This window comes from Cervus elaphus, chromosome 24 (assembly GCF_910594005.1).
Source record: "Cervus elaphus chromosome 24, mCerEla1.1, whole genome shotgun sequence".
Classification (NCBI taxonomy): Eukaryota; Metazoa; Chordata; class Mammalia; order Artiodactyla; family Cervidae; genus Cervus; species Cervus elaphus.
Window position 1 is genome coordinate 65005445 of NC_057838.1, and position 8191 is coordinate 65013635.

An 8191-nucleotide genomic window follows, 5' to 3' on the forward strand; every position below is an offset into this window, starting at 1 on the left:
AAGAATGAAGGACTGATAAAGTTAAAATAATCTTGTTAAAACCTCAACTTAGTGGCTTTCTAAGAATTACTCAGGTACCAGAGTCTGGGTCAGTGACCCCATTCTGGCTACCATTGTTTCTTCCAAAAGTATGAGTAGACATCAAATGATGTGTTCGCTTACCTGGGTGAGTGTGTGAGTTCGTCATTCTTCAGATTCAGATGAGGAGCTGGTGCCTGTTGTCTGGAATGTGCAACTGGCAGAACTTCTGGGTCCTCCCCCCAGCCTCCCCAACACCCACACAGCCTTGTGTGAGACAGTCAGAGACCGCTGCTCTGCTGGTTGTACGATGTGCCCGGGTGCTCACCTCAGCCTCCAGGTTTACTTCAGGTGCCAGCATCTTGTCTGTGATGACTGGACCGTGCTCCTCAACATTCTTCTAGGGGTTCTCCCAAGCTATCAATGTGGGGGAAGGAAGTTGAAATTATTTATGTATTTTAAGTACTATATATATTGTTGTTATTGTTTAGTCAATAAGTTGTGTCCAACTCTTGGAGACTCCATGGACTGTAATAGCCCACCAGGCTCCTCTGTCCATGGGATTTTCCAAGTAAGAATACTGGAATGGGTTGCCATTTGCTTCTTTAGGGGACCTTCCCAACTCAGGGGTCGAACCCGTGTCTCCTGCTTGGTAGGCAGATTCTTATACACCATGCCTCAGCTTTGATTTTGCTCAGTGGGGCTGGCTTTGGTTTGGATGGAGGAGAAGGGGAGTTTGCTGGTCGGAAGGACCCATGATTGAGGTCAAGATGGCTGGACTGCTAGGGGATGATACAGTGCTAAGGCTCTCCACCTGGGCAATTAAGAAAAGTTCACACCCTTTCATTATCATTCTAAATTATAAAAATTATTCCACAATCAAATTATTTCAAACCTCTTCCTACCACCTTGTAATTAACCCATCACTTTCTCCGGGGCAGCTGGCAGTATTCCAGAGAAACAGGCAAGGAGAGCCAAGTTCCCTCCCTCACCTCTTTGTAACCTTGGGTTTGTATTCAGTACATCAGTGTTGTTTTTCTTTTTTTAATTACTAAGTGCTACTTGTAGTAGCTAACACACATTGAGCTTCTGCTCTGTGCTGGTCATTCTTCTCAGTATTTTATATGTAAGCATCTCCCACTTAACATCAGTAATTCATCCCTAAAAACCAGACATTCTGCATGAAAACACTAACTGATACCCTATGTCTCATTATTTCTTGTGGGACAAACTGTAACAACCCATTGCACAAAACGCAAACCCCCAACAGTTTCTAAAAGCATAATGAAACACCAAGAGGTACCAATATATAATTAACAGCCAATTCTATTAAATGTAAGACATCCCTTCCGAATTGCAGGACCCGCATTGCAAGATGTTTATGTGGCTCTTTGTAGACAGTTACTTTATGTGTAGTAACTTCCTGCACCCCTTTTTGTTGGCACTCGGAGCATCTCCACTAGATCCTGACATTCTGCCTCTGTATGTACAACATACATTTTGTTTAAAGTGTTGTGTTGTGTTTGGAGATGTAAACATAAATGTTTCATAGATAGACACTGGCCAAAAATAACTATGATGGATGGCACAGTGTTTGAGTAATGACAGCTCAGCTGTTTCCTCATGAGAAAATGTAAATCAAGAGTCATTAAGCTCTCGGTCCTCAAGCATGTACTCCTATAACCCTGGAAATAGAGGAGCAGAGAGACGTGAAGTAACTTGCCCAGGGTTACCCAGCAGGTATGTAGTGATGCTGAGATGCTACATCACCATGCCCCCTGTGTGCAGTGGGGCTCCTAAAAACAGCATTTGCTGGTCATCTTAGAGACAGTGTCTGCACGCCAGACATTTTTAAAAAATGTACATATTTCTTTATTTGGCTGTGCTAGGTCTTGGTTACAACATGTAGGATCTAGTTCCCTAACCAGGGTTTGAACTGGGGTCCCCTGCATATGGAGCATGGAGTCTTAGCCAATGGATCACCAGGGAAGTCCCTTTTTCATTTTTTAAAACATCAGCACTTACTGAGTGCTGTGTTCATATCTGTTCTAGAAATGTGTATGTGGTTTTTTTTTTAATTGAGATCACATTTGTTTATAACATATAAATTTCATGTATACAGCATTGTATTTCAACTTCTGTATATCCTATAGCATGTAAAAGTCACTCAGTCATGTCTGACTGTTTGAGACCCCATGGACTATATAGTCTATGGAATTCTCCAGGCCAGAATACTGGAGTGGGTAGCCTTTCCCTTCTCTAGGGGATCTTCCCAACCAGGGATTGAACCCAGGTCTCACGTGTTGCAGGCAGATTCTTTACCAGCTGAGACACCAGGGAAGCCCACGCTACAGCATGCTCACCACTAAAAATTTATTTTCCATCCCTCCTTGTAAAATCGATCCCCTTTTCCACATTTGTGTCCCCACCCCCCATCCCTTCCTCTCTGGTAACCACTACCCTGTTCTTTGAATGTATGTTTTCGTTTGATTTGTTCATTTATTTTGGTTTTTTGTTTGTTTTTTATATTCCATATATGCATGAAATCATAGAGTATTTGTCTTCCTTCATCTGACTTATTTCACTTAGTATAATATCCTCAAGATCCATCCATGTTCCTCCAACTAATAAAAAAAATTTAAAAAAAAAAAAAAAAAAAAAAAAAAGATCCATCCATGTTATCACAAATGGCAAAATGTTTCATCTTTTTTGTGGTTGAGTAGTATTCCATTGTGTGTGTGTGTCTGTCTGTCTGTCTCACTTCTTTATCCGTTCATCCATGGATGGGCCCTTGGGTTGTTTCTGTATCTTAGCTATTGTTAATAATGCTGCTATAAACATTTGGGTACATGTGTCAAATTACTGTGTTTGTATTCTTTGGATAAATACCCAGAAGTGGAATAGCTGTATCATATGGTAATGTGTATTACTTTTAATATTTAAATAATTTAAAAGCTATGCTTAGAAAAATATCTGTTCGTGTTAACATAATTTCAAATAGCACAAAATGGTCTGTGGGAGGAAAGAAGTATGTCCCCTTCTACGTCTGACCCCAGGCCTTCTCCCAGAGGCAGTTGTGATTTCTTATGCATTGTTCCTGAGCATGTACAAGTTAATGAATGTATATACCACCCTTCTTTACACAAAGAGGAGCATAAATATAGTATATAGTGGAGGATGTATTCCATATGTTTCCTAATTTTTTTCACTGAGCAATCCATCTTGGTGTTCATTATATACCAAAACATACAGAGTTATCATGTGCTTTTTGACAGCTGTACAAAGGTCCTCATCACGAGAACGCCATATTATATTTAATCAGCAGCTTATAATGGATTGTTCCCAATCTTTTGTTGCTACACATTGAGCCTCAGTGACCATCTTTGCAGTTGACTTGGTTGGATATATGGACAAGTTTATAGTTGAAATTCCTGGATGAAGGGCTACTGGGGTTTGTACAGAAAGTGAAAGTCGCTCAGTCATGTCCAGGTCTTTGCAACCCCATGGACTATACAGTCCGTGGAATTCTCCAAATCGGAATACTGGAGTGCATAGCCGTTCCCTTCTCCAGGGGATCTTCCCAACCCAGGGATCAAACCCAGGTCTCCCACATTGCAAGCAGATTCTTTACCAGCTGAACCACCAGGGAAGCCCAAGAATACTGGAATGGGTAGCCTATCCCTTCTCCAGGGAATCTTCCCGACCCAGGAATTGAACCAGGGTCTCCTGCATTGCAGGCGGATTCTTTACCAGCGGATCTAGAAAATGTCAGAGCAGGTGGAAGAAAGTGAGTAACAGTGGAATAAGTTAATAAGTGGTAGTGCCACCTGTGAATCTGGGCACTTTAACTTCAGAAGACAAGCTCTTAACTACTAGGCTGCAATTTACTCCTTTTCGTATTCTTTCCAGTTGAAACTAATTATAAACTTTAGACAAGGGAAATATTTTGAATCTCCTTTCAAATACTCACTTCTGGTTTTGTGATCAGAATGCCATGAGCACGGTGTATCAAGAAGGCTGAAGATGCGCCTGGGCTCTGACAGCTCCCAGGTGAGGTGTTTGCACGGAGGGCTGATGGATCCTTAGTGACTTTTTACCTTGATAAGTATAATAGTAAAGGTGTGACGCACTTCCAGCTGCTGTAACACAAACCCAGATGTGTCTAATGGTTCAAACACAATAGATGTTTATTTCCTGCTCATAGGCAGCTGTAAACACCAGTCTGCTCTCTACACCTGCATTTCCATTTCTTCTCTGGAAACAGGTTTCTCAGTACTATTTTTCTAGATCCCATATATATGCATTAGTATATGATATTTGTTTTTCTCTTTCTGACTTACTTCACTCTGTGACATATATACACTACCATGTGTAAAATAGATAATTGGCGGGAAGCTGCTGTATAACATTGGGAGCCCAGCCAGGGACTCTGGGATGACCTAGAGGGTGGGATAGGCAGGGCCGGGAGGCCCAAGAGGGAGGAGATATATGTGTAATTAGGACTGATGCACGTTGATGTATGGCAAAGACCACCACAGCATTATAAATCAGTTATCCTCCAATAAAAAGTAATAATTTTAAAAATTACATAAATAAATAAAAAGGCCCTCAATGGGATCTCCTCCAAGCAGTGATATGGAGACCCAGGCTTCTTCCACTTTCTAACTCTATCATCTTCAAGAAGTGTGGCCTATCTGTTCATCCATATCAAACCTATGGTCATAACAAGGACCCTCTATTGTCCTGCACGTTCCCCGCTGTGAACCACATGGCTTCACAGTATCCCAGCCTCGTTTGTTTGGTTTGGAATTTTCTAAACAGTAATACCGAATTTGTGATAGAATGCAGTAGAAAATCAGAATTTGTTTTACTGACTTGCACTTCACACAAACATTTGTAAAACTTTAAGTTGTTTCTTCAGATGCTGTACGTAAAAAATATCTGCACTTTTCACTTCTCTCCTGAGTACAGCCCAAGCCAAGGGCACCACTGAAGGCCTTGTTGGTCTGACTTTGGCTGGGAGGGGCTGTCCTCTTGAAGGGGCCATCCGTTCTGCCAGAGGGAAATACAATATTCTTTGTGGGTTTCCTCAGTGGTTCAGTGATAAAGAATTCACCTGCAGTGCAGGAGATGCAGGTTCAATCCCTGGCCAGGAAGATCCCCTGGAGAAGGAAATGGCAATCCACTCCAGTATTCTTGCCTGAAAAATCCCATGGACGGGGGAGCCTGGGAGGCTACAGTCCAAAGGGCCACAAAGAGTCAGACATGACTGAGCGACCGAGCACAATATTCTCTGAGGCCATTAGCCACCTCCCCTGAGAGTCTGAAGATCTTTAAATAATATTTAATATTTGGAAAATATTTTGGAATATTTTGAAAAAAATTATAACTGTTCCATGAGCACAAATGGTAAGCTTTCTTTGTTTTTAATGAAGTGTAAATATTCCCTACCCTCAGTGACAGAAAATCAAAGCCTTCTGGGGAAAATGTGACATTTCTGCAACAACGAATGGGTGCCAACCTGCTGCTTTTGGCTGGGACAATGAAAGACAATCTTTAAGATTAAGTTCATCAACTTTCCAAGTCCAAAAATCACATGGAATTCAAGTCAAGCTGTTGTTTTTGTTTTGAGGTCTGCCCACTTGGCCATGTTCGGTGTCACACAATGCTTGGAGCCATGAGGGCGACTTCTCAATACTTGACAATGTGTGGTCCAGCCGGAGCTGGGCTAGGATGGTGTATGTCCAGGCGTGTGTTGGATTCCTTCAAGCAGATGCTTTATCTTCCATCACTGAGCTGGTCATGGGGACATCAAGCTATTTCCAACAAGGATGTATGGCAAAAACATTTTTTAACCTGAAGACAACTCATAAGCATTTGTGAGAGGTCTCAGGACATCGGGCTTCCATGACGGCTCAGATGGTAAAGGATCCGCCTGCAGTGAGGGAGACCCGGGTTCAATCCCTGGGTTGGTAAGATCGCCTGGAGAAGGGCATGGCAACCCCCTCTAGTATTCTTGCCTGGAGAATCCCATGGGCAGAGGAGCCTGGTGGGCTACAGTCCATGGGGTTGCAAAGAGACATCATGGAGGATGCAGAGGTGGTGAGATGAAGCCCCTGCATGGGATGGGCTCAGGGCATCTCCTGGACCCAGACAGATGCTTGACCCTGGTGCAGAATGGCACACCGGCCACGGCCGGGAGGCGACGAGTCAGCAGCACAGAGGGTGAAGTTACCATATGTTGCTGCTCCTGCTGGAAGTCCAGGGCAGCAGGAGACACTGTCTCAGGAGGAGTCAGTTTGGGGCAATGGGTCATCTTCACCACCAACCACCTGGCTGACAAGTCTCACTGGAGAGCAGGACCTCGGGGCATCTTCCAGGCATGGACCCAGTGAAAGGAACATCTGTAAATCACTCAGCACAGTGTCCACCCTCGAACGCATTCCTCGCTTAAGAATTGATACTACTTTGATTATCTAAATTGAGCCCGAAAAGAACACTGAGATTTTTTTTAGCAGCAGACCATCTGGACCAAACTGCCAGGCCTTGTCTATGTAACCAGGTTGCTTTGCGGAGATGTTTTGGTTGTTTCAGCCTCTGTAACTACACAGTGTGACTCAGGCAGTATCGCAGTAGTCAGCTTTGGGCCCTTATGAGGACATCTGGGGAAGCTCCTGGATTAAAATCTGCAAGAAATCAGTGACACAAGAACATGTTTTGCTTTTGTGTGTGTGTGTTTATTTTCATCATGTGTTTTTTAAATTTTTGTTTTGCTTGCGCTGCATCTTCATTGCTGCACGCAGGCTTTCTCTTGTTGCAATGCGTGGGGACTAATCTCCAGCTGGAGGTGCGTGGGCTTCTCATTGCGGTGACTTCTCTTGTTGTGGAGCTCAGGCTCTAGGTGTGCGGGCTTCAGTAGCTGCAGCACACAGGCTCAGTAGTTGTGGCTGAGTTGCCCCACGGCATGTGGAATCTTCCCAGACCAGGGATCATACCTGTGTCCCCTGCATTGGCAGGCGGATTCCTAGCCACTGTGCCGCCAGGGGGGTCCTAGAACATTTTTTAAAAAATTGTTTGCAAGTGAGCAGTTGCACGCGTGCGCGCACGCGCGCACACACACACACACACATACACATGTGCATACACATAAAGCATACATATTTTCTTTTAACCAAGGAACTGACCAGACCGGTTTTATATAATGTAAACATCATACCCAGTTACACGTGAAAAATGAAGAGAATGCCCCAGTGGGCTTCTGAAGTTTACAACTGTCCTTGTGAGCAGGTGTCAAAACTAAACCAAGCCTGAGCCGCAGTGTGCCAGGCCATGAAACCAGAGCCAGGTATTCCGTGGAGCCTGGCAGGGCCGCCACCTTTCACCACTGCTGACAGGTGGAAGGTTGCCCAACTGCTCTGAAGTTGCTGACAGTCTTATCAGGGACTTCAGCCGTAGGCTGTCAGGAGCAAGTTCTCAACTTATCACGACAAGGAAGACGATTTTCAAGTAGTAAACAGTGCTCGGGCCATTTTGCAGAAGCCCATGTCAATGTGAACAAACCCTAGAAATAACGTCTTCCAGCCTGCCTGATCTCAGCCTCTGTGGGAATACAATTCAAGTTCCAGCCAGGAACCTGGCACACCCAGGAAGGTGTGTCCCGCTGGCACCTTGAAACTCCAGATAAACATCTTCTGCTCCTTCCCCTGGTCACTGGAGACTGGAAACAACCCAAATATCCATCATTAGAAGACTGGTTACATTAATGATGGTGCATTTACACAGGGGAATGCTACACCACCATTTAAAAGAATGAGATGTACAGACTTGGAGAGGATCCTCCCGACCAAGATATATTCTGGAGGGGAAAACACAAGATTCAGAACAGTGAGATGGTATGCTACCTTTTGGCAAAATGAAATAAAACAGGAGTGCCTTATGCATATGTATTTTATTTTGTGCTCCATGTATCATTTATCTAAAAGTATATTTTTCAGCTTTATTGAGATTTAATGTGCATACCATAAAATTCACCTCTCAACTGCACTGTTTGATGAGTCCCATCGGGTGCATGATACGTTTCAATCCCCCTGTGACGTTCCTCCAGATCCCTTTGCAGACAGTCCCTGCCCCTTGGCCCCTGGCAACCATTTGTCTGCCGTCTATCAACACAGTT

General features: G+C 43.9%; 1 protein-coding gene across 1 annotated transcript in view; it reads left to right on the forward strand.

The window, feature by feature from the left end:
• CDCP1 (CUB domain containing protein 1) overlaps positions 1 to 8191 on the forward strand; it is a 59447-nt gene that overhangs the window by 2127 nt on the left and 49129 nt on the right. The window lies entirely within an intron of this gene.